Consider the following 11930-nt stretch of genomic DNA (forward strand, 5'->3'; position numbering starts at 1 on the left):
ACTGCATCTTTACTTTTCGCATTGCCAATTCTACATCTTCGTAGAAGCTTTAAACTGCCTGGTCATCCTAACACATGTAGTTGCATAGGCCTGTAAAACTTTCAGTGTATACCGCTTATTAAGCTTAATTATGATGCCTGCCACCCTCGCATTAATACTACAGAACTCATCTATTTTACCCGCAATATACTTATTGACAAGGAAACCTACTCCTAGTTCTCGCCTCTCCGGTAAACCTCGATAACACAGTACATGCCCATCCTTCAGTACAGTATATGCTTCATTCGGCCTCCTAACCTCACTAAGCCCTACGACATCCCATTTCATACCTTTTAGTTCCTCTAACAGCACTGCTAAACTAGCTTCACTAGCTAAGATTCTAGCATTAAACGTTGCTTGGGTCAGTTTCCAGCGGTGCAGCGATGGCGTAGCGGTAGAACATCCACCTCGCATGCAAGAGGACCGGAGTTCGAATCCCGGTGCCTCGCAACTCTCCATCGGTAAAAAAAAATTGCCGCGCGTGTTGATGGAATTGCATAAACAGGCTTGGGGTGCGACCTGATGCATGTGAACACCTCCGGCAACGCATTCCGTCACCACAACAGGAGTTGGCGCCCCTGGTGCAGTAATTGGCTGCATCCTCCCATGATTAGTCCTATAAAACCCCGGCCCTTAGTCACCAGCGGCTGCGGAACAACTGCCCACGGCGGCGGTCAGACCAGTGACGCATCACGGGGTGCTAAGAATTCCTGGCTCCGCTGGACAGGCCGCCATTGGAAACTGACCCTGTAACTATGACCAGGGTATTTACCGAATTAGCACTCACAATTGTATTAAAAGGCGAAACCAAAAATGCAGACATTTATATGTATCTTCTCATTTAGTTTAGGTTATATTTTGCATGACTCGTTCTCGTACGCTTATTGCTGCCCCAGCTGATAGCGACATTTGTTCTTTATTTAATGTATATCATTGGCGCATTACCGCTGAAGACATCTCCCTTATTACTACTTAATGCGCTACAAGTCAGTAAGCTCAAATAGAGGTCACCGTTGTATGCTTAAAGATGGGACATCTTTAGCTGAAAATGGTCGGGCTGAGGCTAGCATGTTACGACCTATAAAGCATTCATTTTGAGTTTTGCCAGCTCTCCTATCAGTATATCATGTATGGCAATGTTTCCAACATATTGTTTTTTGTTAATTACGCAAGGGTCAATCTGGACCTCTTCTCTGTACAGGAATGTCTAGCTGCTCTTTAGAGTTCGCGTAAATACTATACTGTGATAGCTGCCCAGTATTTTTGGTAAACATTGAACACGCTTTTGGTGCAATTTGGAGATGTAAAGAATATAATCAAATATATTTGAAATGAAACAGATATTTATTTATTTTTTATTTAGGCGGAACTCTTCACAACAAACTCAAGATGGCTCAAGCAACGCACAAATTTTCAAACAATGTCAACTATGGTCGGATGAGTGCACGCCAAGTCCATTGCTTCAGTTATGCGAGTGATGTCGATCTCTGACTCGCACATATTAACAAAAACTCGAAGGTGTTCAAGGGCATACGGGTTCTTTGACAGTCGGAAGCAGTTATCTTTGAAATATTGAACGGCTTTCTGATAACACCTGAAGTTCTTGAGCGGAAGGCTTGTCTTTAAAAGCGACGTGGCGATGTCGGAGTTTCCATCGGATGCAAAGTTCACAATTTCACTGACTTTCTCTGTGAGGAACAACCTGTTCCGAATGATTCTTTGCAATTTGTTCTTCAGTGCTTTCTTGGTGGCGCTGTCCTTTGCCTTCTGTAGCTTATGTTTGAGAATGGCCAGTGGGACGTCGCGGCTGGAGACAGGGTCTCGAGGCGCCGAAGGGTATGCAATGGGTTCGGTCTGCTTATCGCCTTGAAATTCGCTCAGTGAAAGCTTCCCCAAGATAAGGTCCCCGTACTCCATGACGTGACTTGTGGTGGTTTCCTTTCTCACCAGGTTGAACTGTTCGATGAGGGTCTCTTTGTGTAGGTCTTCTTTGTCCGAATCTTCCATCCAATTTACGCTGTAACAGTCACCCAAATAAGTGTTCCGCTTTTGGTCTAAGTAGCAGGCGTAGGACGACTCGTCGGGATTGGCTGCCGTTGTGGCGTAGACGTTCACGTTTTGAGGAAGTAGGCCGTCGAACATTGAGCCTGACTCACAGGCCTCAATATAGATGACCATCTTGGCGAACTTCTTCTCTTTATGCATTTTCTTGATGACATTTACGAACGGCTCGGCATGTAGCTCGTCATTGGGAAACGCTATGAGGCCTGGCGCCCCGTGGTCAGCAAAGTTGACAAAGATGTGGTCATTGGGACCACTGGCGATAACTTTCCCGCTGCCACCTTTCACATTCTTTCCCTGAAGAATATCAAGAAAGTTTTGGGGGCTCACCAGGTCTCCTGTGTAGTCCTTAGGGACTCCTGGGTACACATTCTTTCCGTTTGGATGGTTTATGATTACTCCAGGTGTCGGGTTGTCGGTGTTGTTCGCGATGTCGTCGTACATCATCACCACGATTCGCTCCTCGGGGATACCGTGTTTCTCGAGGACATGGTAGGCGTGGCAGATATCTGCTTGGTGCCTGTAGTTGCCGTAGCCATTAGAGCCGGCGACAAGAAGTGCCCACTGCTTCACTTCAACCTTTCCTGCTTTGCTCAAGGCTTCAGGCACGGCGGCAGCAAATATAAGACAGGCTAGCAGAGGCAGCGAAACTGTCAGTGAGGGTGCCATGTTTGGATGTGCACTGAGAAAGCAGAGGTTCCGCGCGCTTATAAACAAGAGTGCCACCAAAGATATCACTGATAGGCGTTCACAGTGGCTGTAGACCTGCTTAGCTACGCTTCTTTCCGTCAGACGCTGAGCCGGCGAGATAATTCATCGGATATAACAAAGATAACAATATACCTGAGCTCCGTACTTCAGCGGTCGGTGACTCTGCAAGTTCGTGATGTGGTACGGTAGGGAAGAATGAATGCCTCATGCTGGCCGTGATAGACGCTCTGTCCACTCTCGTGATGTTTTCGGCCGCCAGCGGAAACATGCTTTACGACCTTGTTTAGAGCTTCGTTTTTTCTGCAATAGAATATTAAATCTAGTGGAGTAAGACGTTTCCCAGCTTCCCGCATTGCGTAGAGTGAGATGTGAATTATTTAGTATAATGATCGGGCACTGCTGGACAATAATTATATTGCACGGTTTTTTAGGTGTAGCTGTAGCTGGTAAGATTGGTGCTCAAAGTGAAATATTTGCTACATTTGCAAAAAAAAAAAAAGAACTGTATTAGCTTTGCTAAAAGCAGCACTGTGCGCGATCGCAGCGATATCAGTCGGAGTATACTCAAGTTGACACATGCCCTTTGTATGAGCCTGGCAAATAATTTGTGCCACGTGGTAGTAATTTTTACATCAGTCTGTGTGTAGATTCGTGCCAAAGATCAAAGCACGCTTGTTGATAATAATTTAGTCGCTACTATATAGGGAGCTTCTAGGGCACACCAAGGTTGTTCGCTCGGCTCTGGCTCGGTGGCTCCTACTTCCGGGCCATGCCAGTAAGCCTTACCGCGGAGGACCGATTTCAGTGATGGTTTGGTTTGTGGGGTTCAACATCCCAAAGCGACTAAGGCTATGAGAGACGCCGTAGTGGAGGACTCCGGAAATTTCGACCACCTGGGGTTCTTTAACATGCACTGACATCGCATAGTACACGGGCGCCTTCCTTTATGCCTTCGTCGAAAAGCGGCCGCCGAGGTTGGGATTCGATCCCGCATCCTTGGGAGCAGTAGTCGAGCTCCGTAACCACTGCGTCCCTCCGGCGGGGCTGCTTCAGTGATGCTCGATACAAATTTCACGGGTACCAAAAGCGGTTAGTGCACGCGGTAAGGGCCCCACGTCTTCACAATTTTTCGAATGTCTTCCTTTGGGCTGACTTCTCACTGCAAACGGCAGGAAAGTCGCCAGAGTAGCCTGGAGTGGGCGTGGACGGAAATGCCATGCTGGGCTAAATAAATGCGAAGGCAGGCTACGCGAGGCCGGGTCATAAAGGCTTTCGGACTTTAAAGAGGGCATTATAGAAATACTAAGCATAAATAATTTTTGCATATTACCCAACATGCGATGCATGAAATTAAAATTACGAAAACTTTTAGTTCGTTCGATAAAATAGATATATTTAAAATTAGGTTTCTGGATTCAGATGAAAACTTCTTGCTGGCGTCGCAACTATTCATCGCTTACATTACAATGGCATATCAACCCTATGCAACCTGGTATTTGGCGTCCGCTGCGTTTAGTTACGTGTATGTACGCTCAAAGAACATTTGTTTAGCTAAAACGTCTTTATTTGCATATATTTCACTTCCTCCCCCTATAAGCATAATAATCAAGCTTGGTAATTCTCGGACAATGACTCGTGGAGGCTTCTTGCTAGTGATTGTTGAGAAAGCTAAATAGATGAGCTCATGGCAAATTATATTTGCATGCATATACAAAAACATACTATTCATATGCTACAGAGTTAGTATGGTTTTAGCAGCTAAGTGCTCCCGCATATTCAGAGCTACGAAATCCCGTATTTGCTTGCGCCAACGGCTCCGCGAAGGGAGTAATGGTGGCATAGGCTCGAAATTTCAAAGAACAGAACTAAGGGCTACAGAACTTTGCCACGTAACAGGAGCAGAGAAAACTCTCGATATTAACGAATATATCAGTGATGCTTAAGAAGTTACATGTATGTATGCCGGTCTTAGTCGAACTATCTGATCTGATCTGATTTTTAGGGTAAGGCCATTGTAAATTAATAAGAAAAAAAAGCATCCGCCTGCACCTAATTTGTATGGCAGGAAAATAGCCGAATGAAATACGAAATGGGCTAGGAGCCAAATATTTATTTCGAAAACAAAAAGAAAAAACAAAGAAACTTGGTTATCTGGCCGGTAAAACAGTTTTGAAAAACCACGCCCGGTCTGGTCATGGAAAGATACTCTAAACCGTGCCCGGAGCACGAAAGCTCGCGTTTCCACTACCGCTTTTGTCCGGCAACGAGAATCCAACGAGATTCAAATCCGTCACTGGGCCGCAGTAACTGCTGCCGCAGTTGTGGTTCGTCTCAGCCAAAGCAGGACGCGGTACTACTGCCTCCTCCCGAGGTCACTAACTTTGCTTTGGCACTTACTTGTGTACATCTCTAATTAGGGCTTTATTTGAATATTCCATGTCTATGTGCTAGTGCGCAACTGCCCCTGATATTCGCCTATTCGTGGAGAAAGACTGCGCCCCAGCATTTTTGCTTACATATTCGGCACGTGGAAACATCTTGAACTGCTAAGTTGGGGGGAATAAAAGGCAAGCTGACTTTCCATTATCAAAAAATATTTTCTCTGTTTCGCACCAGATGTATCTCTCTTTCTTTGCCCACTACAATAGCACTGCAAGAAGTGTTGATGATGCAGTCTCCTGCTTAAGGGTATTCGCGAGACGTTGACTCCGACCAGGACCAGGTCTTGCCGCTAATTGCATTAGAGGTTCTTTCGAAAATTCCCAAATGTTTATCTTAATTTGCTATTCCAGAAGCATGCTAGGTCACAACTCAAATTAAATAAAGAAGTCAAATTGGTTGACTTCAAGCAGCCCTGAGAGCCGACGGCTGCTTCAGCTTTGCTCGCCAGACAAACTGACATTCAGGATTCCCGCTACATATGCACGCGTTATGCGATGTCATGTGAGCGGTCAAGTTGGGGTCACTTATGCCGGTATGGGAATCATTCATAGTTATCCTAATCATCGAATATCTGAATCGCTCTAATGATTGAGAAGGAGTATAAATGATAAGTTATTCTGATTTGTGCACTTTCGCATACTACAACAATTCTATATTTGGGATAAAATTGTGCGTTCCTTAAAAAATGTAAATAATTTCCATAATTTTAATATTTTGTTTTGTAAATTTTTTATTTCCTCGTTATCTTAATAAACGTTGATATTGGCAGCATAACCGTTCACTGAGATAGTAGTTTGTTTGCTTTTAAGTACATCGTCTTAGATATTCCCGTTTGTAATTTAATGCTGAAAGTTTTATGCTTCGCTATTCAAAGCTTTAGTGAAAAAGAATCGTTTTTTTTTTCTTAGGCAATGCTAATCTTCAGGCTGCAAGCCCCACGACAATGATCGAATCCCGAAGTCTATTCGTTGTCTCAGACTCACTAGCTTCCTCTCAGCATAGTGTCATTTTAGTACTGTGCCGTGCGACTAACTACTTGGAATCTTTTAGGGAGCCATGTTGCGAGCAGTCAAGTCTTTTAGGTCTACAAGACATCGTAATTACATTTACTTTATCGACAGTAAAACGTTCCGCGTTATCTGCAATAATAAGTAATTCCCTGTCGGTTGCACCACCTGGGTTTAGAAAGTTTCCACTGTGTGCCCAATCAGCGATTACATATACACTGGAACGGTGTGGTTCACATGTTATACCCACACACCGAAGTGGCTCTGATGAGCTGCGCTGCTTGTACTTAACAATAGCGCCTTATATTCCAAAACGTTGAGCACGAGATTCAAAGTGTGATGACACGGGAATGAAGGTGAAACAATTTCCCTTTCAAGATAGCTCAATGCTCTCTACGCCGTGTCCTTCCCCAAAACTCACAAAAAAGCGTTTAGTTGCTCATGAAGTGCCATCGCACTTCATGAACAATTCACGACACTGGTGGTCTGAGAAGATAGGACGAACAAAAGCTTATTGTTGTGAGCTCTCTGAGCAAAGTAGATACACTGAGTGCAGGCTGATAACGTTTCTACGTACACATATCGTCGGAATGTGTTTTCGCAAGAGGTAGCACTTAGCACTAATCTGATAGCTTCTCAATAGCTAGCAGCTGTTTGTCGGTCTGTGGCCGCCATAATTAATAGAAAGCAGAAGAACAACTGCTATTGCACCTGAATTTCTGAACTGTTCAGAGAAAACTAGCTTTTTACAACAAGTACAAGGAGGCTTCACTACCGAGACATTGAGTCGGCCAAAAACCCACAGAATTTGGTGGATGCCTGGGCGTTATTGATTACTTATATTTGATTTATGAGCTTGAAAAAATCGCTTTAACACTTTCTAAGGTCTGCACGCCTAAAACAATTTGCTACATTCGCCGTTTAAATTGGCCTAATGGCCGTGAAATTCCTCTTCTAGCGAAGTAACAGCAGCACTGCTATAGCGATATTTAGAAATGCTCCTTACCTCAGTGAGGGCGCAGTAAGAGCGGCTCCCTTCCATCAGTAAATTTTGAACACGCCTTATTGAGAACCGCTTAGTGTGGATTCCCTTGGAATCTCCTTTCCGTAAGGAAGGCACTGCGCTACCTTCATACTTCAATTTATCGTTCCTTCAAAACAACGCATTCGTCCCTGCAGAACCAATCGCTTCGTCATTGCGCAGCAGGGCGTCTCTGGTGCTCTGGCGACGCCCAATGCGAGTGGAAAAGCGCGAAGTGGAGATTCGCTGCTGCTCCTGCAGACCCCCTTCATTGCAAAGAGTTAAATGTCGTCAGAAAGAAAGAACTATTAGTTGTCCAAAAGAGTGACTACCCCGCTCTTCGGGGGTTAGAACCGGCAGGTGGGACAGTCGCCTTAGTTGCAGGCCGGTAGTTCTTCAACTCAGGCGGCGTCTTCGGCCATTCAAACAATTTCTCTTCGGGCTCGTGCGTCTGAGCTTCGCAGAAGGGTCTCCCAGGTGTCTTCAGTTATATGTTTAGCCCTGCCTGGTGACTTTGCACATTCCCATATTATGTGATCTAGAGATCCCCTTTCCTTACATAATGAACATAGGTCTGATCGTATTTCCGGCCGTACATGGTTGACTAGAACTAGGGTTCGGGTATGTATTTATCTGTAGCTTTCTCCATGCTGCTGCTTCCTCTATTCCTAACGTGGGGCCTAGTGGTGGTAGGACCCTACTGTTCAGTCTGTAGTGCGCTGGTATTCCGCTATAGTTAATCAGGTCCTCTTGTTTGCCTTGCTAAGCAACTTGGAAAATGAGTCGATAGTAGAGCTAACTTATTTCATGCAGAGATGCCGGGAAGCAGGGGAAATCCCAGAGACATGAAAATTTTCTGAGATAGTGCTAATACCCAAACCCGCAAAATCTCTGACGGTCGATATTTTCAGACCAATATCAGTCACATCATGTTTAGGTAAACTATTCGAATATGTGATTCGGAGAAGACTGACGAGGTACATGGAGGGGAACGAACTATGACCCCGGGAGGTTATAGGGTTCAGGCAACATCTTACAACGCAAGATATTATGCTCAGGCTACCCTATAGTCAAATCAAGAATAAAAGATGGTAAAGTAATCCTAGAATTGGACCTGATGAAGGTATTGCTAGTTTACAGGGCCTCACGATGCTACACGGTGCTAGTTTACAGGGCCTCACGAAACAAAACATAGGAGAAAGGATGTATGAATATATAAGAAACTTTCAAACAGACAGGAAAGCAAAACTGAGATACCAGGGGATAGAATTTCAGATAGTCAAACTGGGGAGCAGGGGCACACCACAATGAGCGGTACTATCGCTCACATTTTTCAACACAACCATGCTTGTCGCCAGGCCAATGATGTTTCGCTATCAAGCCCACTACACTTTTGACACAAAACGCGTCCAATAAAAGCGAGGGCTCATAGGAGCACACATCGAAACAAGTACATTGCTATAAATGTGAACTTGCTTTCTTTTTGCAATTTTAACCATTATGCCCTAAACATTAGGCGCGTGTTCTCGACACCAGGTGGATAAAAGCGGATCCTTGTCGCTTTGAGTGCCTCCTTAGTGAAGCAGCCGCTAAGAATGGTTCGAAAATTAGACACCGCCCTTAAACGTCTCATTGAGTTGAAGAAGCAGAGAGAGCTCTGCGTAGATGGCAAGGAAATAGCGTAAGCTTATGAGCATTCTGAAATTCGGCTCCTGATTGCACATACGCTTGCAGCGATCTGCATCATTACTACTGTAAAGAGGAACAAGATGCTTGTCGTTAGTAGTAATATATGGTGTGAAGGTTTCTTGCCAGGTGGTAAAATGAACATCCCGAAAAATGTATACTAGGCAACCACGGCAAATATGGATAAACGCATGCTGCCTGAATGATTGTCGAGGCACACCATACAAGGTTCGGCACTGAAAATATACGCTAGAAAATGAAATAGTGGGTACAACTCCCTAACTTTCTTATAACACCTTCCCTATTATCTCACTGTTGCACCCGCTACCGTCAATGCACCCGTAGTGGGTGCAATGGCGGCCTGCAACAGATAAATATATGGTGACAGGCTAGCCCCCGCCGCAAGCGGCAGTGACCTACCAGTCTCAGCCCCGTAGACCAGGAGAAACCTCCAAACCCGATACCTAGACATCTGAGTGTGCTTCTGTTTGCGGTATGGTGCGGCGTTCGAGACAGTAGGAATTGAAAGGCGCCGCGTGAACTTCCGGATCGGACGCCTGGCGGGGTCAGCTTTGTATATGCATGTTGTTGTTGTTGTTAGGAACTTTACTTTTCCACCGACGTAGGAGGCCCCCCACTTTCCGCCCCCGGAACGCAGGCCTATGGGACGGAGGCCGGAGCCTCCGCGACCAAAGACAGGCGAGGCGACAGTGTTTCTTCGCGGCTTCAGCCGCCAGGCGGTTAGCTTGCTGCTGATGGGCGGGGGACTTGCTCCACAATAGCAGTTCCGAGGCTTCTCTAATATTTATGCTTGAATTGGCGCCACGGGAATCAAGGCATTGCCTGATTATATCATCCAGGGTGCCCCTTTCTCCGCAAGCTTTGCATTTATCGTCCGCCTTTTTCTCCACTTGCGTGTAGAAAAGCCAGACGGGACTTGGAAAATTCCCAGCTCGCAGGCGCCGCCAAGCGACGGCCTCCTTGTTATTAACCGTTCGGTCCGGTGGTGGCAGGGACCTTCTGCTCATTCTGTAGTGTTCTAAGATTTCCTTGTACGTTTGCAGCCTCTCGTCCATCCCATCGCAATCAGGTGACTCTACGGCTGCCCGGAATGTGTGTGTGTGAACAACTTTTATTTCCACCCGAATGAAGGCCCCCTACTCCCCGCCCCCGACCCGCCGGCCTAGGGGACGGGTGCCGGGATCTCCGCGATTAGAGGCAGGCAGTGAGGTCAAAGATCATGGCATCTTGCTCTATCAAGTCCTGGAGCATCAAGGGACAAGAAGTGGAAGCTGTGACAGATTTTCTCTTCTTGGGCTTACCCCGGAAGGAGACCCCGGAAGGAGACTACCCCGGAAGGAGACTACAGCCATGAAATTAGGAGACGCCTGCTTCTGGGAAAGAAAGCCATGGCTAGCCTTGACCGGCTAGTAAAGGGCAGAGACATTACACTGCCAACCATGATCCGTATAACTCGTGCTATGGTATTTCCAGTTATGTATGGATGCGAGAGTTGGGCTGTGAAGAAGGCTGACCGCCGAATAATTGACGCGTTTGAATTGTGGTGCTGGCGGAGACTCTTGAGAGTTTCTTAGACGGCGAGAAGATCAAATCAGTCGATATTGTCGACCATAAACCCTGACTGCTCATTGGAGGGTAAAATTCTAAAGTAAAGTTCATTTAATTTGGTCATCTGATGAGAAGAGAGGAGTCGCTGGAGAAAGATTTGATGTTAGGAAAGGTTTAGGGTCACCGGAGAAGGGTTAGGCAGCGAACGCGATGGTTAGATGGCATCCTCGAGGCGCTGCTGATGAAGTTATGTGATGTTAGGAAGATAGTGAGATACCGGAAAGCGTGACGTGATATGGTCCTTAGGGTCACGAAGAGTCGGACACGACTGAACGACTGAACTGAACTGAACTGAATGGGGTCTTGGTTCATTGCGCCCTCTTCTGCAAGGCGGATGGCTTGCTTCTGAAGAGCTGGGTCCTCGCACCGCAGAAGGGTTTCCTAGGCTTCTCTACTAAGTATATTTCTCTTAGCCTTTGGGGAGCTACGCATTCCCAAATTACGTGATTGAAGATCTCTCGCTCTCCACATGGCTTACATTTATGGTCCTGTCGCTCATTTTTCTGGACGTGATAGGCCCAGGGTGGATGTAATTTCCTGCCGGTAGAATCCGCCTTGCGGTCGCCTCTGTGTTGTTCAGACGCTTATCTGGTGGTGGCACCAGTTTGCTGCTTTGTCTATAATTTTCGACTATTTCTGGGTAATTTTATAGCGTCCATGCTCTGGCAATCAGCGGCTCCACGGTTACCCGGAAGTAGAGATGTCGTGCTAACTCGTGTGCCGCCTCGTTACACAGAACAGAGGTGTGCGCTGGAGTCCATAATAAGCTCTATTTTCTATTCAGCTGTTTTCCGGTCGGGATTCGCATCGTTTCTGTTGCAATCCTGCCCTTTGCGTAATTGTAGACGGCTGTTTTGTTGTCACTAATTATGAATTTTTCTTCCGTACCTACGCAAGCGAGCGCTATTGCAACTTCTTCAGCTGTTTCGGAGTTGCGGCCTCTGATAGTGGCGTCCGATACTGGGGCGCCTCGGCCATCGACTACCGAGGCTACCGCCGCCCGGAAGAATCGCCGTGTGACGTCATTACCTGTCATGACGGTACATCGCGCTGTCCTTGTCGATCACAACCAGCATTTTATTGAAGGCATCAAAGTTCACCAGCGTTCTTTAATTGGTGTAAAGGAAAGGAAGGGCGCTGCATATATAGCTCGCGAAATCCCGGGTAGAGGAAGACAATTATGAAGAGCGTTTCCGGCCCGAGGAGGAAGGGTGGAAGGGTGGCAGTTCCTGTCCCATGGGCCTGGGACGGTAGGTCAACGCCACTTGTGGCGGGGGCTAGCCAGGTCATCATTGCACTCGGAACTGCTTCGGTGGTGGATGACAGCTGTTGTC

The 11930-nt window shown here is 46.4% G+C and overlaps 1 pseudogene; it reads right to left on the reverse strand.

Moving 5' to 3' along the window:
- Positions 1-1382: 1382 nt before the first annotated feature.
- On the reverse strand, positions 1383-2769 carry LOC146200219 (legumain pseudogene; annotated as a pseudogene).
- Positions 2770-11930: the final 9161 nt, after the last annotated feature.

The sequence above is a fragment of the Amblyomma maculatum genome, chromosome 2, assembly GCF_055883805.1.
Source record: "Amblyomma maculatum isolate TAMU_Amacu chromosome 2, ASM5588380v1, whole genome shotgun sequence".
NCBI classification, from domain to species: Eukaryota; Metazoa; Arthropoda; class Arachnida; order Ixodida; family Ixodidae; genus Amblyomma; species Amblyomma maculatum.